This window comes from Lithobates pipiens, unplaced genomic scaffold (genome assembly GCF_037356315.1).
Source record: "Lithobates pipiens isolate NorthernLeopardFrog02 unplaced genomic scaffold, aLitPip1_a1.2 Scaffold_18, whole genome shotgun sequence".
In the NCBI taxonomy this organism is placed as follows: Eukaryota; Metazoa; Chordata; class Amphibia; order Anura; family Ranidae; genus Lithobates; species Lithobates pipiens.
The window spans coordinates 57,749,476-57,776,385 of record NW_027507758.1 but is presented as its reverse complement, the minus strand read 5'-3'; the positions used below and the strand labels follow the sequence as shown (position 1 = coordinate 57,776,385).

The 26,910-nt window shown below is 42.7% G+C and overlaps 1 protein-coding gene across 2 annotated transcripts in view; it reads right to left on the bottom strand.

The window, feature by feature from the left end:
- Nucleotides 1-25,793, bottom strand: part of BICRAL (BICRA like chromatin remodeling complex associated protein) — a 102,355-nt gene extending 76,562 nt beyond the window's left edge. Inside the window, exon 1 of one of the 2 annotated variants that reach the window (XM_077485706.1) lies at nucleotides 25,640-25,793. The gene's annotated coding sequence lies outside the window, so the exon portion shown is untranslated. Of the gene's footprint in view, nucleotides 1-23,725; nucleotides 25,572-25,639 lie in introns of those variants that run through there. The other variant, XM_077485707.1, reaches the window with a different exon arrangement.
- Between the last annotated feature and the right edge of the window lie 1,117 nt (nucleotides 25,794-26,910).

The following is a 26,910-nucleotide window of genomic DNA, read 5'->3' as shown; positions in this document are numbered from 1 at the left end:
CCTGTGCCCCCCCCCCCCCCCCCTCCATGGCTTTTCCATAAAAATCAATAATGCAACCATCAGTCCCTCCCCTCATGTCAGAGTACTAGGTGTAATCTTAGACTCTGACCTGTCCTTGCAGCTCCAAATCCAATCGCTGTCGAAAACTTGTAGACCTCACCTCTGTATCATCTCTTAAAATAGGCCCTTTTTAACAAATAAAACCACCAAGCTACTCATTCACTCCCTTGTTATCTTTCGCCTTGACTATTGCAACTCCCTTCTCATTGGCCTACCTCTCCATAGGCTATCCCCTACTCAGTCTATCATGAATGATGTTGCCAGACTTATTCACATTACCAACCGCTCAATGTCTGCCAACCCTCTCCACCAATCCCTACACTGGCTTCCAATCGCCCAGCGAATTAAATTCAAAATACTAACCACAACATACAAAGCCATTCACAACTCTCCTCCGAGCTACATCACCAATCTTGTCTCTAAATATCACCAAATCATCCTCTACGCTCCTCTTAGGACCTCCTACTCCCAAGCTCCCTTGTCTCTTCCTCCCATGCTCGTCTCCAAGATTTCTCCAGAGCCTCTCCCATCCATTGGAACTCTCTAGGCAATCTCCTACTCTCGCTGCCTTCAGGGAAATCCGCCACAGAGACCTCTTTTATCGTGTAGCTGACCACCGGCCGAACACGGGAATACCGGGGTTATGGCAGCTAGCTACTGCCATAACAACAATATCCGTCCCCAAAGTAGGGACGTACATTGGCGTGCGGTGGTCGGCAAGTGGTTAACATTCTTATGTGGTAGTGAAGTGTTAATTTAGTTTAAGTCATAGTCTTTTTGACTAAGAGGCCATTTTCGTTTTAGTCGTATTTTAGTCTTTTGACTAAAATGCTATTTTAGTTTTAGTCGTCTCAAATGTTTTCGCTTTGTGGACTAAAATAGTATTAATTTAGTCAACAAAAATATTTTAGCCGACGAAATGAACACTGCTCACACATCACCAACTTACTAACAGACAACAGCCTGGATGTCACATCACTTCCTGAAACTCATTCTATCCAAAACCTAGCTCATGATATTTCCTCCCTCACGTGCCACTTATCACTCTGTCTAAATCAACGGTTCAACTATCAACTCGTCACCTCCCGCAAAGGTCCTAGGTATAATTCTGGACTCAGAACTATCCTTTCGGCCTCACATCCAATCTCTCTCCAAAGCTTACTGCCTCTACTACCACAAGGCTATTAATTATCTCTCTGGTCAACTCTTGCCTGGACTACTGTAACTCCCTCCTCATTGGCTTACCTCTAAATAGGTTCGACTTATATCCATCATGAACGCTGCTACCAGGCTCATCAACTTTACGAACCGCTTGGCGTCTGCTACCCCTCTCTGCCAATCCCTCCATTAGCTGCCACTCAACCAACAAAATAAATTCAAGATACTAACAATAACTTCCATCCACAACTTGGCCCCCAGCTACATCGTTAACCTTGTCTCAAAATACCAACCAAATCATTCTCTTCTCTCCTCCCATGACCTCCTGCTCTCTAGCTCTCTTGTCTCTTCATCGCATGCTCGCTTCCAGGACTTCTCCCGAGCCTTTCCCATCCTCTGGAATGCTCTACCTCAATCTGTTCGACGATCTCCTACTCTGTCCACTTTCAAACGATCCCTGAAAACTCATCTCTTTAGAGACGCCTATCTGTCCCCCACGCAACAACTGTACATTTATTTTCTTCATCAGCACATCCCCCCCCAGTTATTACCTCTTGTATCTCTTGACACCCCCCCCGCCTTAGATTGTAAGCTCTAACGAGCAGGACCTTCTGATTCTGGTGGCAGGTTGGCTTCCCTGCACGATTTGCCGTAGCTGTATGGCGGCTGTCTAAAGGGGTAAAGGGGGCACACACGTTGCATCGTGTCATCGGAGCCGATGTACGTGGCCGGCGGCCTTGATGTCTGTCGGTGACCCGTGATGGCTCCTCAGAGAGCCAGAATGGGGATCTGTCAATGTAAACAGACAGATCCCTGTTCTGACAGGGAAGTATAGAGAGATCTGCTGTTTCCAGTGATTGGGAACAACGATCTCTCTCTACTCCCGGTCAGTACACTCCCCCACAGTTAAAAACACTTCCCAGGGAACACATTTAACCCCTTGATCGCCCCAAGTGTTAACCCCTTCCCTGCCAGTGACATTATACACTAATCCCACTAAAAAATCGCAAATAACCGCCATTACGAGTAAAAAATAAAAAAAATGATAAAAATGCTATAAATATAGCCCCTATTTTGTAGACTCTATAACTTTTGTGCAAACCAATCAATATATGCTTATTGCGATTTTTTTTTTAACAAAAATATGTGGAAGACTACATATTGACCTAAACTGATGAAAAGATTTATTATAACAAAAAAAAAATAATAATAATAAAAGGTATAAAAAAAAGTAATTTTTTTTTTTTTAAATTGTCGTTTTTTTTGTTTATAGCGCAAAAAATAAAAACCGCAGAGGTGATCAAATACCACAAAAATACATCTCTATTTGTGAGAGAAAAAGGGATGGGATAAATCCTTCTGGGACTGAAGTGGTTAAACAATGGTATCATACGAGAAATAATTTTGTGTTTGTCCCTTCGGATAATTTTGCATGAACTGCCGTGATTGGCTCTCAGAAGCTTTGTACTAACGATCAGATTATCATACAATTGCTTTAAAAAAGCTGTATTTTTCATCTGATTTTCTAATTGTGTGTACTAGGCATAACTTTTGCAAGATGTAAGAGCCAAGAAATGGCAAGAGAAAAGCATAGATTCTTCAGCCTGGCTGCTTTTGAAGGTACAGTAAGTCCCCTACATACGAACGAGTTCCATTCCAAGAGCACGTTCATAAGTCCAATTTGTTTCTAAGTCCAACACAGCTAGCCGAGGTACCCAACTAACACAATCGGCCCAATAAATTACTGTAACAGGTTTATAACACATTTCACACAAATACTAGGTGGAAAAAAAGGTTGAAATATAGATACAGTACTACTGAAATAGTCAAAATACCTGCGCTATGGTTAGATGTGCTTTACTGTCTGTGAGATATAAAATATCCCAATTAATCCTGAAATATAAACATGGATTATAAAATGCATTTTATGTGTACCAAGAAGCTGCTGCTATAGTGTAAGGTCATAGACCCCATAGAATGACAATAGATAATATTAAACTTACACTTACAGCAATGAAAAGTCTTAAGGGCATGTAAATAATGATCGCCGCCATAGCGTGTGTTCCAGCCATCAGATTGTGCTTTCTATCTTGTCCCTGAAGCGGGATAGAAAGCACAATCTGACGGCTGGAAAGCACGCTACGGCAGCGATCGTTATTTACATACCCATATGACTTTTCATTGCTGTTGCTGCATTTGTTTTTAAACACTTCCAATAAACCTAGTAGTATTTTGCGATATACATCTCTCTCTTCATTGGTATATCTCATACCACCATAACAAGAACCTTGTAATCGGAGAAGGAAGGAGATAGACCCATCCATTGGTGCAGGATAAAGACCATGCAGTTTTGAATCTTCTTGTTGGTGAGTGGGGACTCAAGAGGGGAGCACGGAGTAGCACTGGAATCTTACATAGTTACATAGTAGGTGAGGTTGAAAAAAGACACAAGTCCATCAAGTCCAACCCATGTGTGTGATTATACGTCAGTATTACATTGTATATCCCTGTATGTTGTGGTCATTAAGGTGCTTATCTAATAGTTTCTTGAAACTATCGATGTCCCCCCACTGAGACCACCACCTGTGGAAGGGATTCTTATGCCGCGTACACACGACTTTCTGGCAGACTAGGTCCGACAGTCTTCCCAACAGACTTTCGTCTGATTTCCGACAGACTTTCCAAACGAACGGACTAGGCCACACAGGAATGGACTAAGTCCGTTCGAAAGTGTGTTCATTTTGAACGTGATGACGTAAGACTGGACTAAACAAGGAAGTCCAATAGCCAGTAGCCAATAGCTGCCTTGCATCATATTTGGTCCGTCGGACAAGCACACAGACAAACAGTTTTCCCGATTTTTAGTCCGTCGGAATTGAGTCCATCGGATAGATTTGAAACATGTATTTCTAGGTCAGTCTTTTTTTTTTTTTGTTCGAAAAATGATCGGACTAGCCCACACATGATTGGATGGGACTGATCCCATCAGACCTAGTCTGCCGGAAAGTCTGGTCGTGTGTATGCGGCACCACAGTAAAAACCCTCTACATAGTTTAAGGTTAAACCTCTTTTCTTCTAATTTTAATGAGTGGCCACGAGTCTTGTTAAATTCCCTTCTGCAAAAAAGTTTTATCCCTATTGTGGGGTCACCAGTACGGGATTTATAAATTGAAATCATATCCCCTCTCAAGTGTCTCTTCTCCAGAGAGAATAAGTTCAGTGCTCGCAGCCTTTCCTCATAACTAACATCCTCCAGACCCTTTATTAGCTTTGTTGCCCTTCTTTGTACTCGCTCCATTTCCAGTACATCCTTCCTGAGGACTGGTTCCAAGAACTGGACAGCATATTCCAGGTGAGGCCGGACCAGAGTCTTGTAGAGCGGGAGAATTATCTTCACAAGCAAGAATCCATTACATTTGGCACTTTTTTTGCATGAATGGACTTTCACTTATGATTGTACAACAATGGACTTATTGATTGCATGAGCACTTTATGTAATAGTTTGGTTAATATAAGTTTAATATAGGAGCAGCGTTAAGTTTAATATTATCTATTGTCATAGATACAGTATTGTACACAGCAAAGTACACAGAACCACAACCACCAAAAATGTTAACTAACACAATTGGACATGCAAACGTATGTTCGTATCTTTCATTTACGTATGCTCAGGGGCTCTGGGCTTCAGAAAAATGGCAGCCTCCAACAAGAAGAAACAGGAACAATGCTGGAGGTAAATTACAGCACACACTGATTTTGGTAGCATTAAAAACCACTTAATGACCAGCCGTCGTCTTTATACGTCGGTACTTTGCAGTGGAATACCATTGTTATGGCAGCAGATAGCTGCCATAACCCTGGTATCTTCTTAAACAGAGGGCGGCTGACTTTCAGATAAAAGTGGTCTCTGCGGTTGATTCGCTGTCTTCGCTGCTTACCGGAGCCGTTGGTAGAGGAGGAGACAATTGGGTCCTCTCCCCTGTGAGACTGGATGCTGAATGAGCGAAAGATGGCCCCCACTCAGCTCCATTTATTTTATTGCATTTAAGTCTAAATGTGAGACATGAGGTCTTTTTGACCCCAGATCGCACATTAAAGAGGTCCAATCATGCTTTTTTTTACATTACAAGGGATGTTGACATTCCTTGTAATAGGACTAAAAGTGACCCCCTTTTTTTTTAAAAGGACAGTGCAAAATCAATAAGAAAAAAAAGTAAAGTGCCCGTCCCGCCGAGCTCGCGCGCAGAAGCGAACACATCCATAAGTCGCGCCCACATATGAAAACGCTGTTCAAACCACACATGTGAGTTATCGCCGCAATCAATAGAGCGAGAGCAATAATTCTAGCACTAGACCTCCTCTAACTTAAAACTGGTAACCTGTAGACATTTTTAAACGTCGCCAATGGAGATTGTTGAATGCAAAAGTTTGTTGCCATTCCACGAGCGGGCGCAATTTTGAAGCGTAACATGTTGGGTAGCAATTTACTCGGCGTAACATTATCTTTCACAATATAGAAACAAAATTGGGCTAACTTTACCATTGTTTTATTTTTTAATTTAAGATGGTGTATTTTTTCCAAACAAATTGCACTTGTAAGACCGCTGCGCAAATACTTTGTGACATAAATTATTGCAATGACCGCCATTGTATTCTCTAGGGTGTCTAAAAAAAAATATATATAATGTTTGGGGGTTCTAAGTAATTTTTTTATCAAAAAAAAAAAAAAATGATTTTAACTTAAACAACAAATCTCAAAAAAAGGCTCAGTCCTTGAGTGGTTAAATAGATTGGAATCACTGACCCAGAAGTAGGCTTGTGTGGTAAACCCATTAAAAGCCCTGAAATGCAGGGAGAAATGTTAAATATATGTTAAATATATTAAATGTTAAATACTGGATATGAGGAACAGCATGTTATGCCAGAGAGACTCACCGAAAAAAACATATGATACGAACCTGGTTGCCTATAATAAATGCCAGATGTCAGGGTAGTTGCCTGCAGAGTATCTGGTGACAGATGAAATGATGTGTCATGAGATTACAGTGGGAGATATTCACTCATCTGTGTGTATTCCCTCTACAGACACTGAGTCTGAAAAACAAATTGTTGCTCCTGACAGTAGTTAACCTCTTGACTCCCAGGTCACTCTAACACTTCTCACATACATATAAAAATTTTATATATTTTTTTTGATAGAAATTTACTTAGAATCTCCAAACCTTTTATATTTTATTTTTTTAAGCAGAGGCCCTAGAGAATAAAATGGTGGGTCTTGCAATTTTTTTTAGAACCACAGACATACAAAAAAAGTTACTTTCAAATCTTACAAGGCTACTTAAAAACACCTGATCTTAATAAATAAATATGGGGATTTAGTCACACCATATGGGCATACCGTGCTTATGCCCACCACTGCATCAGAGTACCCATTTTCAGTGGGTCGCACGGTATTAGCGTAGCAGTTTTTTAAACACAATTTGTTTTGGAAAAAATACACTTCAAAAAATGTTAGTGCACACAAACAAAATATAATACACAATTGTTTGATAAAATATAAAAGATGATGTTATGCCAACTACATAGATAACAAATATTGACATGTTTGCTATCTATGTAGTTGGCATAACATTGCTTTAAAATTGCAAAGGACTTTGGAACAGGGCCAAACTACGGTATCTAAAAATCTTGATATTCTCAAAAGGCTTTAAAAGCCTTTAGAGCTAAATAGGAGGTCTGGAGCTAAAATGATTGCTCTTACTCTGACGTTTATGGTGATATCTCACATGTGTGGTGTGATCACTGTTTACAAACATGTGCCGGACTTAACCCCTTCAGCCCCAGAAAACAATTTACCCCTGTAATGACCAAGGCATTTTTTTGCAATACGGCACTGAGTCGCTTTAACTGACAATCGTGCGTTCCTGCGCCGTTGAACCCAAACAAAATTGACGTCCTTTTCTTCCCACAAATAGAGCTTTCTTTTGGTGGTATTTGATCACCTCAATTTTGAAAAAAAAAAAACAACAATATTTTTTACTTGCTATAATAAATATCCGAAAACCATGTATAAAAAAACAAATTTCTTCCTCCGTTTAGGTCGATATGTATTCGTCTACATATTTTTGGTTAAAAAAAAACGCAAAAAAAAAATAATTGCATATATTTATTGGTTTGCACAAAAGTTATAGCATCTACAAAATAGGGGATAGATATATGGCATTTTTATTATTTTTTTTTATTATTATTAATGGCAGCGATCTGCAATTTTTATCATGACTGCGACATTGCATCAGACAGATCGGACACTTTTGACATTATTTTGGGACCACTGACATTTATACAGCGATCAGAGCTAAAAGTAGCCACTGATTACTGTATAAATGTCACTAGCAGGGAAGAGGTTAAACTCTAGGGGGTGATCAAGGGGTAAGTGTGTTTCCTCAGAGTGTTCTAACTGTAGGGTGGATGGGCTCACTAGAACATGACAGAAATCACTGGGAGCAGTAGATCCCTGTCCTGTCACTGCCTTGTTTACATCTCCCCGTTCTGTCTCTCCGTGTCACGATCGCGGGCCACCGGCGGATAAAGAGCCCGCAGGCATGCTCTCACGGCATGCACCCGCCCGCTAGCCTGCGATGACGGAGGGACATAAGGGTATGCCCATTTGTGCAGCCGTGCCATTCTGCCAACGTACATCATCGTGCAGTGGTTGGCAGGCGGTTAAATATGCATTCGCATGTGAGCACAGGGGACAGGAAGCTCTTTAAAAACCTTTTTATTATTTATTTTTTGGGAATTTTTTATTTTTTTTACATTGTCCCTTTAATGTTTTTTCTTTTGAACTTTATTGCTATCACAAGGGATGAACAACATTCCTTGTGATAGCCAAAAGCATGACAAGTTCTCTTTATGTAGAGATCTAGGGTCTATTAGAAGCCAGATGTCTCCTCTGGCCTTCAAAGATCGGTTTAATCAGATGCTTGTACTAGCCGGTAATGGCTCGTACAAGCATCATACCGGAAGTGACAGAATCCTTGTCGCTTCTGGGTTCTAATCTCACAGAGAAGGAGGAACAATGTGAGTTCCTCTCTCTCTGTGCAGTGAACAGGATGTCCCCGATCAAAGCGGTTCCCCTTTCCGCCACCTGTAGAAGTGATTGAGTGGCTGTATAGCCACTTGAGTCATTTCTACATGAAAGAGCATCAGCTGCTGAAACTGTTGATATAGGGATGGTGCCTGCATCAAACACACAACATAGGATGTGACACCAACTATTGGCTACCACAAATATTCAATAATTTAATACATTTCCCAATAAAAATCCATGATATGATAATGCAGTGTTCCAATGCGGTGCCCCCCCCATCCCGTCTTCACCCACACACAGCAACCCCAGAAATGCTGTTCCACCCACAGAATCCCCTCAGATAAAAACCATTACTACAAGCAAGGAGCTCCACCCACACATGTCCAGGGTCATATCAGGTGCAATATAAATAACACAGGGAATGAGGTACCTAGGACGGTGAACACTTCTTAACCACTTCAGCCCTGGAAGGTTTACCCTGCTTCATGCCCAGGCCATTTTTTGCGATATGACACTGTGTTACTTTAAATGACAATTACGCGGTTGTGTGACATTGTACACAAATAAAAATTACGTCCTTTTTTTTCCCCACAAATAGCTTTCTTTTGGTGGTATTTGATCACCTCTGCGGTTTTTATCTTTTGCGCTATAAACAAAAAAAGACAGACAATTTTGAAAAAATAAATTAAATAAAAGTTTTACTTTGTGCTATGAAACACATCCAATAAAAAAATAGAAAAAAATCTCATTTCTTTTTCAATTTAGGCCAATATGCATTCTGGTACATATTTTTGGTAAAAAAAACAAAACAAAAAGAAAAACAATAAGTGTATATTGATTGGTTTGCACAGCGTCTACAAACTATTGGATAGTTGTATGGACTTTTTATTTTTATTATTGTTTTTACTAGTCATGGTGGCGATCAGCGATTTTAGCGGGACTACGACATGCAACTGTGACATGAGAGTGGACAAATCTGAAACTCAGTGACACTTTTTGAGAACCAGTGACACCAATACAGTGATCAGTGCTAAAAAAAAATGTAGGCCAATATGTATTCTGCTACATATTTTTGTTTAAAAAAATCCCAGTAAGCGTATATTGATTGGTTTGCGCAAAAGTTATAGTGTCTACAAACTTTGGGATATTTTTATGGAATCAAATGGCAGAGATCAGCGACTTGCAGGGACACTTTTTTGGGGACCAGTGACATCAATACAGTGATCAGTGCTAAATAATGTGCACTGTCACTGTACTAATAACACTGCCAGAGAAGGGCTTAACATCAGGGGCAATCAAAGGTTTAAATGTGCTTGCACTGTAAGAAGACAGAGATCCGTGTTCCTGCTTAGCAGAAACACAAGATCTCTGTCTTCTCCTGTCACAGAACAGCGATCTGTCTTGTTTACATAGGGACCGCTGGACCCGATGTTTGGCTCCCACTGTGTCCAATCAAAGAGGGAGCTGGTCGCTGGCGGCATGTGCACACACCCCAGACCCGGAAATCAAAATCATGTACAGGTACGTGATTTTCCACTGAAGGGCCGCCCTGCCACAGTACATATATACATGGGGCAGTTTGGAAGCGGTTAAAGTAGAACTATAGGCAAAACTTTCTTTTTCATTTAGGATAGAGCAAGAGAGGGCTATAACTCCTGTCAGATTTTTTTCCCCTCCACCTGTGTCCCATTTTGGAGATTTCCCTTCACTTCCTGTTCCATAGATAAACAGGAAGTGATACGAAATTAAGGGAATCCCTTTAACTAGTACCCCAATGGAGGATTTTCCCTTTATTACTTTTCTGGGGACAACTCAAATTTGGGAATTTGTTTACTCTCATATTTCATGATTATGGTAAACAGGAAAAATATAGAGTGTAAATCTCCTTAACAAAGACAGAACCAGCAATAAAAACTGACATGTGTTCTAATTCCTCTCCACTGTCTAAATCAAAAAAAAAAAAAGTTTTGCCTTTGGTTATATTTTAGGTTTACAATGTGCAGGTTGGACAAGGCAGAAACACAGGGTGTAGAGTTCAGTATGAATTCTAAATGACAGGACTGAACATTCTCAGCATATGCTTATGCCGTGTACACACGACTGGACTTTCCGGCAGACTAGGTCCGATGGTCATCCCGACGGACTTTCGGAGGAGTTCCAACGGACTTTACCAATGAACGGACTTGGCCACACACAATAACACCAAAGTCTGACGGATTCGAACGTGATGACTTGCGACTGGACTAGAATAAGGAAGTTCGTAGCCAGTAGCCAATAGCAGCCCTAGCGTCGGTTTTTGTCCATCGGACTAGCATACAGATGAGCGGATTTCTCCATAGGAACTGGGTCCAGCGGAAAAATTTGAAACATGTTCTATTTCTAAAGTCCGTCAGATTTTTGGACAGCAAAGGTCCGATGGAGCCCACACACGATCGAATTGTCCGACGGATTTGTTCCGTAGGACCTTTGCTTTCGAGAAGTCTGGTCGTGTGTATGCGGCATTAGAGGACTTTTGGCATACTGGGTAGATCTCTCTATAATCACCTTGCTTGCATTCTACAGGCACGCACCAGGGCTGGAACACTAGACCATCATATAATGGATTTTTATTGTAAAATGTGATAAATGATTGAATATTTGTGGTAGTCAATAGTAGCTGTCACATCCTATGTTTTGTGTTTGGTTTTCTTGGTATAGTGGAGACACCTTCCCGTTATTATAAAAGAGGGACCAGGCACCGCTATTTTATATGTCATCATTTTGTGGTTACTCCCTGATCCATCCAGTTTATTGTAGCTTCATCCTAGTATCACCACTTAAACTTGAGGACGTCTTAGCCCCTGTACACACGGTCGGAGATTTCGACAACCAAATCCGTCGGATTTTGTCCGTCGGATCTTGTCCGAAACTGTTGCATACACACGGTCGGACAAAGTTGTCGAAAAATCCGATCTTTCAGAACGTGATGCCGTAATTTCGTTACGATGGGACTACATTCAGGCTAGTAGCCAATAGCTTTGATGTAGGAATTTGATCTGAGCATACGTGGCACTTTGTCCGATCAAAATTCTCTACACATGTTCGGAGTATGTCCTATCGGACCAGTTGGTCGGAGAATATTTCCAACATGTTGGAAAACTTGGTCCGACGGATATTCCGAAGGAATCAGTCCGATGCATACCACACACAGTCGGATTATCCGACAACACGGTCCGATAGGACACATTCCGACGGATTCTCCGACCGTGTGTACAAGGGCTTACACCTGAGGAGGAGTAGTTAAAAATTAAATCCATTGCTGGTTTCTGATAATCTGGTTTCCAAGGGAAACAACAAAACAAAGGTACTTGTGATTCTGAATGGCAGTCTGAGATGATGGCAGGGTAGAGCTGCACGATTCTGGCCAAAATGAGAATCACATTTTTTTTTGCTTAGAATAAAAAGATCACGGTTCTCGCAACGTAAAATCTTTCACATTATACAAAAAAAATAATTGGGCTAACTTTACTGGTTAGTTTTTTCTTTTTTAAATTAATTAAAGTAATTTTTTCCAAAAAAATAGCATTTGAAAGACCGCTGCGGAAATACAGTGTGACATAAAATATTGCAACAACCACCATTTTATTCTCTAGGGTCTCTACTAAAAAAATATATATAATGTTTGAGAGTTCTAAGTAATTTTCTAGCAAAAAAAAAAAAATGATTTTAACTTGAAACCAACAAATGTCAGAAAAAGGTTTAGAGCCGGTTCACACAGCGGGCGATGCGAGGCGACACGACTCGCCTCGCTCTCGCAAGTCGCCCCCGTTCTGTACAATGGAACCGTTCTGAGAGGAGCGACTCGAGTCGCTCCGACTCAGAAAAAAGGTTCCTGTACTACTTTTGGGCGACCTCGGGGCGACTTGCATTGACTTCTATACAGAAGTCATTTGCAAGTCGCCGCTGAGGCCGCGGCAGGTCGCGGCGAGGCAAGTCGGAGTCACCTCGCCTCGCCTGCTGTGTGAACCGGCCCTCAGTGTTTAAGTGGTTAAACGTTACTCATTTACACACAAAGTCTATTCTATTGACAAATTATTACAATGCTAAGTTTCACTGCTAAAGAATGTTTTGATTCTCGGCAGACTGCCCAGTTTTTTTCTTCTTTTCTTTTGGTGGCTGTGGCTTCAGAAGAGCAGAAAAAATTCTTTGCATGTTAAGAATCGTGAAACACTTTTTTTCAAGATCGCAACAGGGAAAAAATTGCGATAATGATTCTTGACGATTAATCGTGCAGCTCTACGTCAGGGGCTGACATTTGCACAGCAATGGATAATTACTCCTCAGTAAAAGGAGTACCCATATACCCCCATAGTGTACCCCATATGTAACAGGTGTAGGTCCTTTACTAGAATAAAACGTTTGTTTCAGAAACCCTAGGAGAGTAAAGTTGAAGCCAGTGACCAGAAGGCTAAAGAAGACATTAAGGTGGTACTAAAAGAAAGGATTGTGTTTGTTCTCAGTGCTGCTAATGTCATCAGATAAAATAAGATTTTTAAAGTGTTACTAAACCCAGTAATATGAAAATAGTTAACCCCCCCCCCCCCCGCAGTGCCCACAGCTTATAAATCTTCTTTTTACATTAAATACTGGCCCTATATACCTTTTTGGCTGAGCTGTATACCATGGTCCCGTGATAAACTGCAGGGTCCACCCGAGTGCTGAGTGTTCATGTAGGAGGAGATCTTTTTAATTTTCTAGGCCTTGTACTTTCAGAAAATATGTGGCTTGCTGGGTATTTTACAAATCAAATTTTTAAAGCTTTAGGTCAAAAATACTTAAAGAAATAAAAAATAAAAAAGTGAAAAACAACAAAAATTATTTGGTCACCTGAAGTAAAAAATAGGAGGCTGAGCCTATCAGTAAAAGAGTTAAATATGTCTCCCCATCCTCCCTGAGGGCAGCCCATTTCCAATCTAACACTTACCTTGGTTTCTGTTCCAGAAAACATCAGAGTGCTGCTTCAAGCAGAAACTACTTCTGCCAGGTCCTCTTCTTTCTGCACATGCATGCCGCATCACCATCACTGCCGAGAGCTGTACTCTGCAGGCCTGCTGGAATCTGCCATAAGGCTCCCCATAGGAATAAATGGGGCTGCCAGAGGCATGCTCAGAAAAAAGGAGGACCTGACAGGGACAGAATATGTAGAAAGTCTATGTATCTCTGCAGAGAGCCACACAGTAATGATTGCTGTAACAAGGGCCAATGTAAAGCGTTTAGGTGGGCTGCTACACTAAGAGGGGTGCCAACAGGTACAATTGCCTTTTTGCCTTTCTAAACTAGAACAGAATGGTTCTTAAAAAGACAAAACACAATTTAGGTTCTTGGTTTTACATCATTTCAATATAACCTTGGCTTTACGTTCCAGGCCACTGTCCTGCTGGAAGCAGTGTTGTCAACCTCCCGAAGCATTTTTTACGAGACCACAAAACCTTCTTCCATGCTTGCTATGTCTCCCACGTGCCTTCTGGCAAACTACAATAGGATTTAAAGTTTGTTTTTCACATGATCACTTTCTATATACCAACTGTGTATTGCTGTAGCTAAAAAAAAACAATGGTCTTTTAGATGCTTCTATAGTCTTTATCTGATTACTGACTTTTGGTTCACAGCCTTCTCTGGGCACAACCATAATACTAGTTTTAACCACTTGACCTCCAGAAGGTTTTACCCCCTTCATTAACAGGGCTTTTTTTTGCTATTCTGCTACATGTCGCAAGTGCTGGCAATGACTGGGTGCTGATACTGCTCACACTGCGTTTTTGGGGATGTAGTATAGTTCTGATCTTGATCAAGATACTAATCTGTACAGACACTTTACTAGTAATGGCAGTGATCAACAACTTATATTGTGACTATAGTGTGGCGGGCAATCCGTCGCTAACAGACACTGGTTGGGAGGGACACAAACGTCACTGGTGACCAGTCGCAGCCGGTGATCATTTTCTTTGGGGGGCAGCAAACGGTAGCAAACCCCCCCCCCATTGGTCGGTCGGCGGGTCTGGTGCACCTACTCCATTTATGGGGCTCTCGGTGGCCAATCTGTAGTCATCAGAAAATGGGTCTCACACCTACTTCTGATTTGCCAGTTTGAGGATCAGTGTTAAAACAGCAAATGTTCATTCACTGTTGTAACACCTGGGAGGGCTCATGACGCAATGCTCTGCACCACAAGCCCACATATTTTGAAGCCTATTAGAGCCTATGGCTCTAATACCCTAGGAGAGTAAAGTTGAAGCCAGTGACCAGAAGGCTAAAGAAGACATTAAGGTGGTACTAAAAGAAAGGATTGTGTTTGTTCTCAGTGCTGCTAATGTCATCAGATAAAATAAGATTTTTAAAGTGTTACTAAACCCAGTAATATGAAAATAGTTAACCCCCCCCCCCCCCCCCCCCCCCGCAGTGCCCACAGCTTATAAATCTTCTTTTTACATTAAATACTGGCCCTATATACCTTTTTGGCTGAGCTGTATACCATGGTCCCGTGATAAACTGCAGGGTCCACCCGAGTGCTGAGTGTTCATGTAGGAGGAGATCTTTTTAATTTTCTAGGCCTTGTACTTTCAGAAAATATGTGGCTTGCTGGGTATTTTACAAATCAAATTTTTAAAGCTTTAGGTAAAAAATACTAAAAGAAATAAAAAATAAAAAAGTGAAAAACAACAAAAATTATTTGGTCACCTGAAGTAAAAAATAGGAGGCTGAGCCTATCAGTAAAAGAGTTAAATATGTCTCCCCATCCTCCCTGAGGGCAGCCCATTTCCAATCTAACACTTACCTTGGTTTCTGTTCCAGAAAACATCAGAGTGCTGCTTCAAGCAGAAACTACTTCTGCCAGGTCCTCTTCTTTCTGCACATGCATGCCGCATCACCATCACTGCCGAGAGCTGTACTCTGCAGGCCTGCTGGAATCTGCCATAAGGCTCCCCATAGGAATAAATGGGGCTGCCAGAGGCATGCTCAGAAAAAAGGAGGACCTGACAGGGACAGAATATGTAGAAAGTCTATGTATCTCTGCAGAGAGCCACACAGTAATGATTGCTGTAACAAGGGCCAATGTAAAGCGTTTAGGTGGGCTGCTACACTAAGAGGGGTGCCAACAGGTACAATTGCCTTTTTGCCTTTCTAAACTAGAACAGAATGGTTCTTAAAAAGACAAAACACAATTTAGGTTCTTGGTTTTACATCATTTCAATATAACCTTGGCTTTACGTTCCAGGCCACTGTCCTGCTGGAAGCAGTGTTGTCAACCTCCCGAAGCATTTTTTACGAGACCACAAAACCTTCTTCCATGCTTGCTATGTCTCCCACGTGCCTTCTGGCAAACTACAATAGGATTTAAAGTTTGTTTTTCACATGATCACTTTCTATATACCAACTGTGTATTGCTGTAGCTAAAAAAAAACAATGGTCTTTTAGATGCTTCTATAGTCTTTATCTGATTACTGACTTTTGGTTCACAGCCTTCTCTGGGCACAACCATAATACTAGTTTTAACCACTTGACCTCCAGAAGGTTTTACCCCCTTCATTAACAGGGCTTTTTTTTGCTATTCTGCTACATGTCGCAAGTGCTGGCAATGACTGGGTGCTGATACTGCTCACACTGCGTTTTTGGGGATGTAGTATAGTTCTGATCTTGATCAAGATACTAATCTGTACAGACACTTTACTAGTAATGGCAGTGATCAACAACTTATATTGTCAACAACTTATATTGTGACTATAGTGTGGCGGGCAATCCGTCGCTAACAGACACTGGTTGGGAGGGACACAAACGTCACTGGTGACCAGTCGCAGCCGGTGATCATTTTCTTTGGGGGGCAGCAAACGGTAGCAAACCCCCCCCCATTGGTCGGTCGGCGGGCCTATGGCTCTAATCGGATTGTTCAAAAAAACACCCCCGCTGCTGTAATTCTGCAGTGGCAGTGGAGGCCATAGATAGATTCATGCTATGCATGAAACTATCAATTAGTCATATATGGGGTGGCGTAGAGAGAGAAGGCGGCGTCCAGGTGCCCCTAATGGACAGCCGCCACTGCTGGTGACACTAATACAGTGATAATACTGTACTAATGGCACTGGTCAGGAGGACAAACAAGGGATTACCGGTGTGGCTAACAAGAGTATGCAAGTGTATGTGTTCTTTTACACACTAATGTGGCTGGGTTTCCCTCCTTGCTTTCAGAACAGCAGGGAGAAATCCAGCCAAACACACACAGATTTGTACTATGAATGTCCACAGCTGATCAGCAGGTATACTGCCAAAATTACTGCCTGTAACCAACTGACAAACTCGTTTGGTGTCCAATCACGGCACAGGTCAGCAGGGGGGCATGCGCATTCAGCCTCTTGACCAGGAAGTACACTGGGTACGTTGCTGTGCAGCCCACTAGCAATAAAATGTACTCTTAATGGGGGTTAAAGGAAACTGTACTGAGAAATGTGAGGACCGCTTTTGCTGACTTTACCTTAAAGTGGTTGTGAACCTCGAACATGAAATATGAACAAAGCATATCCCTCTATAGTGCGTTCTTGGTTGAATCCAGAGGACTAAGTGTCATTTCTCTCTGCTGCCCCGTTCCTCTGCTATCAGCATGAGTCACTTCTGACAAAAGATGACGGGAGGGAGCTCAATTCTGCACTTTGAACAGATGTAAAGAAGAGAAGACTGCAGATAAACAGGTTCAACTTATGTAGGATTTGTATCATCCCTGTGTATCACCTGATGCCAGTCACCTCACTGGGTATATTTAAGGGCTTACAATCACTTAAAAAGCTGTCTGCCTGCAGAGGCATCAGTACTTTCTGACTCAGCACAAGAAAACAGATCAGAAGTGCTGGCTTAACCTGCTGCATGCTTGTTCTGGGGCCAAGACCCAAACTATTGATTATGACTACTGATATCCTTCGGCATTTCCAGTAGGGACGTACCGAAATTACGGCGGCTGAAACATATTGGGTGAAAATTATGTTTTCAGCATTTTGCTGATAGAGGAAAAGGTGCCCATAATGGCACGATTTTAGTGTGATTATGGTATGTTTTTCATAGGTCATGGGACTTAAAAAACGTAACACTGGTGTGTTATTGATACATTCTTGCCACATTTTTAACACAACGAAAGCACAACAGACCAGTGTAAAGACATACATAGAATTAGAAGGGATGCATTTTTCTTGAGCTTTTCTTGCACTAAAGGTGCTGATAATGGCCAAGAATAAATTCATATTAATTTAAATTCATGATATTAAATAAAACGTTGAATATAATACAATTATATATTTACATTTTTTTTTTAAACTGTCAAGTGCATCCTGAATTTTCGGTACCAAAATTTCCATTCAGTGCACCTCTAATTTCCAGAAGGTGGACAGCAATGACAGACTTCTATATTTCACCAGGTACAAAAGGGCCCTCAAGCTGCCCCTGCAGCACATACTTAAGTTTCCTTCAATATAAAGGAAAGCCATATGGAGGTTTGCCACTGTTGACCTTTGAAAATCCTAGTTACCTAGGTCTGTGGCATTAATACTTTCCAAGCCACTGAGCCGGAACAAACGCCCAAGTAATGTACAATGAACCTCTGATCTGCCATGTATACTTGTTTCAGGTCAATAGTTCAAAAGTACTGAAGTCATAGGGTCAACACAACAGTCAGGCAATTGTTCTTTTTTTTAAGGAGAAAAAAATAGGCTGTGTTGCTCTCAGTAGTGGGGTTTAAGAAAATATATATCAAGGCCTATTCTTCAAACCTTAAAGTGGAATTCCAGCTTATACTCAACTAGCCGTAAAAGCCGATTCCTTCCCCCTTCTAACACCTATGCCAACTAACCTAAGAAAGATGTAAATACCTATTTTCAGGCTGCAATGGTTAAGTCCAGTGATTGCCACCCCCCCATGCCAGCTAGTGCCAGCTGCAGGGGAAAGGAGAAAGCACTCCAACAACGGCTAGTAAAGCCTGGAGGAGTGACGTCATCAATAGGTTTCAATAGCTAACCCCTTGCCTGTGCTCCCTGCTCTTCCTTAAAGCAAAACTGGCTGACATAGTGGAGCTGGATCACGTGAACCGACCAAAATGCCTTGAAAATAATTATATACATCTTTAATACACAGCTTAGTTAGCATAGGTGTTAGGAGATTGGAGGACAGTTTTTTTTTATCTACCTCCCGCCCACCGTATAGTAGAGCTCTGTATCTCCTCGCAGGGAGACTGCACTGATCATCAGGGCACTGATCATCAGTTCAGCCCCAGCAGTGCCCATCAGTGACACCAATCAGTGCAGCCTAATCAGCACACATCAGTGAAGGAGAAAAATTACTTTTTTTAAAAAGATTTCTGACAGAAACTAAGAAAAAACGTTTTCATTTTTTTAGCAAAAAATAAAAAAGCCAGTGGTAATTAAATACCACCAAAAGAAAGCTCTATTTGTAGGGAAACAAATTATAACAATTTAATTTGGGTACAGCGTTGCATGACTGTGTATTTGTCCTTTAAAGCGACAGCTCTGAAAGCTGAAAATTGGCCTGGGCAGGAAGGGGGTCAAAGTACCCAGTATTGAAGCGGTTAAGCCTAAGACAGGTGTAAGCTGCAATTCCACTTTAACCATTATCAACATTTAAAGTGATTGTAAAGTTGTTGTTTTTTTCTATTAAAATAACAAACCTGCTCTATGCAGTGGTTTTGCACAAGGCAGCCCGGATCCACTTCTCGGGTCCCTGGCTGGAGCTCCTGGCCCCTCCCTCCTATTGAGTATCCACACAGCAAGCAGCTTGCTATGGGGCACGGGAGCCGAGCCACAGCTCCCTGTGTCCATTCAGCAGCGCTTTGCCAGCGGTATAGCTGAGATGCCCCATTGATTTAAACAGGTAGGAGCGGTGTATACACAGATCCAAAAATGCTGCTAGCAGGACTTTTTTTACCATCCTGCCAGCACACCGCTCCAGTGTGAAATTCCTCTGGGCTTTCACACTGGAGACACAGCAGCGGCTCTTTCAGGGCGCTTTGCAGGTGCTATTTTTGGCGCTGTGGTGCCTGCAAAGTGCCCCAGTGTGAAAGGAGTGTAAGATTAGGGGCATGGCTAATAGCAGCACACCGAACTAGATTTACCAGTCTGAAGGAAACTGACATCTTGTATTGGTCAGTGCTGGATGGAGCATAATTGCCAGGCTTCATTCTCTCTCTAAAGTGTGACCTGCAGCCTGTGCACCTTTTACTCACTCCTCAATGTGTGTGCATTACTCCCATACACTCTCACTCATTCAAGTGTGGTCTCTTTATGTCACACTCCCTTCCTCTTCACTCATCCATTATCTGCCACCCAGTATCTTTGGTTGCCCAAACCCAGGCATCCAGGCCACACAGTGATATACGCTTCCATCAAGTGGGTAGGCAAGCCAGGAAATAACCAATGACGCTAGAGTGCCCACACCATAGAAATGCATGCCACTGCATGGCCCAGCCACCTAGCCTGTCGCCATTACTGAATTTTACATACCCCAGGTTTTAATGTGGTACTTTACACTGGTACACAGTGATCCTTATACTGTAACAAATGCTGCCTTGATTTGTTCTTGTTTAAGAACTTGACCTCTAGAAGATTTACCCCCCTCCCCTTTATGACCAGGTCATTTTTTGAGATATGGCACTGCACCATTGCACGGTCATGCAACGATGTACCCAAATTCAATTTGTGTCTTTTTTTCCCCCCACAAATAGAGCTTCCATTTGGTGGTATTTGATCACCACTGGGATTTTTATTTTTTGCGCTATAAACAAAAAAACTGACAATTTTGAAAAAACAAACCAACAACATTTTTTACTTTCTGCTATAAAACCTATCCAGTAAAAAAATTATCTAAAAATGTCTTCATAAATTTAGTCCAATATGTATTCTGCTACATATTTTTGGGTAAAAAAAATCCCAATAAGTGTATACTTATGCTTGCGCAAAGTTATAGCTTCTACAAACTACGGGATATATACTGGAATTTTTATTTATTTTCATACTAGTAATGGCGGCAATCAGCAACTTATAGTGGTACCACAAGATTGCGGTATACAATCTGACAATAACTGACGCTTTGTGGGAACCATAGACACTAGTACAGTGATCAGTAATAAAAATTGACACTGTCACTGTACTAATGATACTGGCTGGGAAGGGGTTAAACATCTAGGGTGATCAAAGGGTTAAATGTCTGCCTAACCAGTGTTTTTGTACTATGTGTGAAGTTTTAACTAAGGGATGTGATGGATTTTCTTTCCCTGCTTTGCATGGGAAAAAAAATCTATCACATTTGCACTGACATGACGGAGCTCCGCATTGTTTACATATGCAGAGCTCCATCCAGCCTCTCTCCTCGACGATCAGCGGGTGTCATGGATATCCATTGGCCGGCACCCGCTGATCTGCTTCTGCTGTGACTAATCAAAGCAGAAGCGGTGCGCCCCCTACAGAATCACTATATATATATATATATATATATATATGTGATTCTGCACAGAATGGCCATCCTGTAGCAGTAAATCTCCTATGAGGCGGTCGGGAAGTGGTTAAATCCTAACTACATCTGTCATGCCTTTTAGGTTTTGAATGTACAAATCCAATGTCAGCACATACTGTACATCATACAAACCACTACTTTCAAAAGAGAGCTAAAGGCCAACATTAAGCAGACATTCCAACTGTACAAATCCAATGGTTAGCAAAGAATTTCAGGAATCTATTGTAGTTATAAAAACATTAAACATTACAAAAAAGTTCCATCTCAGTATGGTATACAATCCAGGCACATAAAAAGCAATAAACTAGAATCCATATTTTGTAATGTAATTATAACAAAATTCATTCTATTACTATATAGCCTGTCCTTTTAGGATAGACCCTATTGTGGCCTAACAATTTACATGTTTTTTTCCCATGTCAATAAACACACAACCAAACTGTATATTTAGATTGGGATACCAAAATGTGTGTAAAATGATAGTGCCTTACTCCACAGAGCATTGTCATCAACCTCAAACTTCCAATATCCTAAAAATTTGAGCCCAAATGTCCTTGACCGTAATAGTTGCACTAAAATCTTATCTGCACAGTAATTCATTTTTTTTTATATATATATATATATACAATATTTACTTATTAGCACAAATTATAGCTCTAAAGTGTTAAGCATAGTTACTTATACCAACTTTTGTAATCTCCAATAACAGCAAGCTGGTTTACTAAGGGCACTTTCACACTGAGGCGCTGCAGCGTCGGTGGTAAAGTGCTGATATTTTTAGCTGCGTTTTTTTTACATTTTAGCGGTGCTTTTCGGACGCTAGCAGGGGTTAAAAGTGCCTGCAAAGCACCACTTTGCTGGCGATGCCCATTGATTTCAATGAGCAGGGGCACATTAGGAGCGGTGTATACACTACTCCTAAAGCGCCTCAAAGATGTTGGTTGCAGGACTTTTTTAAGTGTCCTGCTAGCGCACTGCTCCAGTGTTAAAGCCATCAGGCTTTCACATTGAGTGGCGCTTTACAGGCGCTATTTTTAGCGCTATAACACCCGTAAAGCACCTCAGTGTGAAAGTAGCCTAAGGGCTGCTTCATACCAGATGCAGTCCTGTACATTTTTATTCTGAATCAAAAATACATCAGAATAAAATGCATCAGAATGCACATCACTCAAAAAATACATGCAAACACATCCGGAATGCAAAATTGGGGTGTGAACCAGCCCTGAAAGGGATGAGATTTGTAAAATAAATGATTAATTATTCACTTCAATAACCCAATTATGGGCAGTTGAAAACTGATTAATTTTTCCCAGGATTGAGAAATTGCAGTGAATAGACACAATTTTTGCAGCAATATTAATTTGGAAAGCGTTGTGCAAACTGTTGGCAATATATAAGTCCTGTATTATAATAATAATAATAATATTCACCTTACAATAATTTCAGTGTTGTGATATCTGTGATAGGAATGTGTGATATGAATGTACTCAGCTATAGGCCCCCCTTCTCAGCCATACACTCCCCTTTCCAAGCTATAGGTTTCCCTTACCAGCCATGCACTCCCAGCTATAGGCTCCCCTTCCCAGCCATGGACTTCCAGCTATAGGCTCCCCTTCCCAGCCATGGACCCCCAGCTATAGGGTCCCCTTCCCAGCCATGGATTCCCAGCTATAGGCTCCCCTTCCCAGTCATGGACCCCCAGCTATAGGCTCCCCTTCCCAGCCATGGACCCCCAGCTATAGGCTACCCTTCCCAGTCATGAACCCCCAGCTATAGGCTCCCCTTCTCAGGCATAGACCCCAAGTTATATGCTTCCCTTTCCCGGCCATGCACTCCCAGCTATAAGCTTCCCTTCCGAGCCATGGACATCCAGCTATAGACCCCTAGCTATAGGCTCCCCTTCCCAGCCATAGACCCCTAGCTATAGGCTCCCCTTCCCAGCCATAGACCCCTAGCTATAGGCTCCCCTTCCCAGCCATGCACTCCCAGCTTCCCTTCCCCGCCATGAACATCCAGCTATAGACCCCTAGCTATAGGCTCCCCTTCCCATAGATCCTCAGCTATAGGCTTCTCTTCCCAGCCATGGACCCCCAGCTATAGGCTCCCCTTCCCAGCCATGTACTCCCAGCTATAGGCTTCCCTTCTTAGCCATAGGCTCCTCTCCCTAGCCATAGACCCTCAGCTATAGACCCCTTTTCCCCACCATAGACCCTCAGCTATAGGCTCCCCTTCCAAGCCATATACCCCTAGCTAGAGGTTTTCCTTCAAATCCATGAACTCCTAGCTATAGGCTCCCCTTCCCAGCCATGAAATCCCCGCTATAGGCCCCCCTTCCCAGCCATAGACTCCTAGCTATACACACCCCCTTTCCAAGCCATAGACCCTCAGCTATAGGCTCCCCTTCCCAGCCATAGACCCCTAGCTATAGGCTCCCCTTCCCGGCCATAGACCCCTAGCTATAGGCCCCCCCCTTTCCCAGCCATAGACCCCTAGCTATAGGCTCCCATTCCCAGCCATACACCCCTAGCTATAGGCTCCCCTTCCCAGCCATAGACCCCTAGCTATAGGCTCCCCTTCCCAGCCATAGACCCCTAGCTATAGGATCCCATTCCCAGCCATAGACCCCTAGCTATAGGCTCCCATTCCCAGCCATAGACCCCTAGCTATAGGCTCCCCTTCCCAGCCATAGACCCCTAGCTATAGATCCCCCTTTCCCAGCCATAGACCCCTAGCTATAGATCCCCCTTTCCCAGCCATACACTCCTGAGTCCTGTCAGCTACACTATACAACATAAACATTCTATACACACACAACCTACAACGAATAATAAATACAGCTGACTAGATACAAGTAAAGGAAACCGCTTTAATACATACAAACATAATCTAACAGGCAATGCTGAGCAGAGAGGAGGAGGAGGCGGCGCTGAGGTGAGGAATGGAGGGCGCTCCGTCAGTCAGTCAGTCCGGGGCTCTAATGGCCGCCGTGAGAAGTGCGCCATCTCCCCTGGCCCTCCGCCAACGGCCGCCGCCATCTTCCCTCCTCACACACAATCCCGCAATGTAACCCGCAAATTACGCCAGAAAACCCCGCTAAAAAAACATGAAAAATTCCTCATAAACACAGCCCGGTCCTTCATTTATCAGAACAGCAGCTTCGCCCACCGAGAAGGGAATAGGGTAGGGGTAAGGGTAAACGCGGGGGGGGGGGGGGGCATTTTACAAATACATAGGCGCCATGATAATAAAACGAGCGATAAACGGCGCGCCGAACACAGCGGAGACAGAGAGCGGCGCGCAGAGAGAGGATGAGGCGCGGGAAAGGGATTGTGAAGAAGAAGAGATACAATGTTGCGGCTGTGAGGGGATGGGGATGGGGGGGGGCGCGGGGTCGGCCCTGTTGATGGTGAAGGGGCGCGCGGACGGACCGTTGAGGGGATACAATGTAGCGCGCTGTAGGATGTGAGGAGATAGCGGCGCGCGGAGATAGAATGCGGCGCGCGCGGGAGGATTGCGAAGACAGAGTGTCTGATGTGAGGGGGGACAGGGGGGGCGCGGGTGGAATGCGAAGACATAGAGTATCGGATGTGAGGGGGGACAGGGGGGGCGCGGGTGGAATGCGAAGACATAGAGTGTAGGGATGTGAGGGGGGACAGGGGGCGCGCGGCGGCCCGCTGGTGAGAAGAAGGGGCGCGAGGACAGAACATTGAAGGGATACAATGTAGCGCGGGAAGAGATCCAATGCAGCGCTCGGGGTGTTGTCCCCCTGGGGACCGTCTTCTTCCTCTCCGTCGCCTCAACCGTAACCCCTCCAAAAAAAAACGAACAATTAAAAAAAAAAAAACGTTTCCATAAACCGATAACATCCAGAAGGCCGAGTTTGAGTCGAAACAGGAAATAAATAGGAGCGGAGAGGCGCCGTCGGTGCTTTCCCTGAGGTAGGCCCGGGCTGGAAGTAGACAATCCGCCGTCGGTCCTGAGGAAGAGCCGTCCATTTGTCTCCTCAGCTCTATAGACAACCGCCAAATAAAAAAAAAAACCGGCGATGCAGCTTAACGCCAGTAACAGGAGAGAGGAAAAAGAAGGGGGAGGGGATAGCTAAAGATTATTTTTCTTTTTCTATTTTCCCCCCTCTTATGGTGGTGATCCAGGGCTGGGAGGAGGGGGTGGGAGGGAAAAAAAAAAGGGAGAGAGAGAAAAACTAATTTTAAACCAGCTCAAATCAATGAGTCATTGAAAGAAGAGTTTCTCTTTCCCCCCTTCTTCAATTTGCATCGAGAAGAAAAAAAAACCTCACAAACTACCCCTCCCTTGTTACACTGTCACCTTTTTTTGGCTACTTTCTTTCCACCTCCAGCTAAAAAACAAGCCTTCCCCTCCCCCCAGGATGATAATCATCATCCCCCACCCCCCCTCTCTCTCTGCTACTCACACAAGGAAATATAGAAAGGGAAATAAATATTGTATTCTTTCCCTTTCTTATATATCTGCCAATTTAAAAAAAAAAAAAGAGAGAGAAGGGGGGATAAAACGCGCTAGCCAATCGCTCTTTAGCCTGAAACCTAATACGCTGCCTTTTTGGCAACTGTATATATTTTTTTATTAATATTATTTGCTCCTCTCTTTTTTTTTTTTTCTTCTCCTTGTCTGTCTGGAGATAGATTTCCCCGTCTCTCTTTTTTTTTTTTTTTTTTTCTCCCTCCCCGAAGGAAGGGAGGAAGGAGGTTGTGTGTTTTTTTTTTCCTTGAAATTTTTATCACAAAATTATAATACACTCAAAGGGAAACTCACCGTCATGAAAAAGCAGTGCCTTGTCAACGGGGTTTCTTCGCCATCACATCAGGGGCTGGCAGTGTAGAGAGAAAGAGAGAGAGCAACATGAACCTCGCTCAGCCACAAGGAGCAGACAGAGAGAGAGAGAGAGAGAGAGCGCACACACGCAGAGAGAGGGGGGACACACAGACACACACACTCACACATGCAAAAAAAAAAAAAGAGGAAAAACAATGCGATAACAATATATTTGTATAGTTTTGCATATTTTATGCTTTGATTCTTTATCGTGTTGGAAAGAGAAGTCTATTTTCTACTTTTTGTTTAATTTTGTCGTTTAATTTTAATATTTTTTTTCTCTCCTCGATTGATGTGGTAGAAATAGAAACTTTACAAGGAGTCATGGAGCTTTAAAGGGTAACTCCACGTTGGTATTCTTTTTGGTGAAAGTTGGTAACCTGAGTTAGGGTAGAAAAATAATCTGCACGCCAATTGTCGTTTTTTTTACATATTTTTTTAATCCTTCTGCTGGTAAAATCTCGATAATTCACCTGAGAATTTTAAGATTTTATTTTTTGACTTAGGTCCCCTTCACATGGGCTGTCCGATCAGGTCCGTCGGTTAGTTTTTCAGGCGGACCTGATTGGACCTTGCACTCTTCCCTATAAAGCAGCGGATGTCAGCGGACATCCGTCGATGTCCGATCTGATCCTGCCCACAAAATCCAGAAGGATAGTGGTCCTATTTTCCATCCGTCTGGCAGATTGGTTAGGATCGGATCAAAGCGGACTGGCGGCCCGGTTTCATGTGATTTCCCCATAGAGAAGAGCGGGAGTGTGTCCATCTCAGCTGTGCACAGTGAGCAGACACATGGACCTGTCATCCCCTGCTGGGGGGAGGGGGAAATCAGCAGAGCAATCCCCCATTGAGCAAGCGGAGTCCGCCAAATGGAGGCGCCCGTGTGAAAGGAGCCTTAAGCCCTGTACACACTATCAGATTGTCTGCTGAGTTTTTCCTTCAGATTTACCAAAACCATGTAGTAGAAGGACCTGCCTGATTGCATACACATTGAAACTCCTAAGGTTTGACCTCATATTATATGGTTTTGGTAAATCTGAAGGAAAAACTCAGCAGACAATCTGATAGTGTGTACGGGGCTTTACGAGCACTGCATAAATATTGTTGAGTTTTGTTTATGTGAACCACTTGACCTCCGGAAGTTTTTAAAAAATGTATTAACTTTTTTTTCCCGGTGTCATCAGGGATTTTTTTTTACACTTTTTTTACAC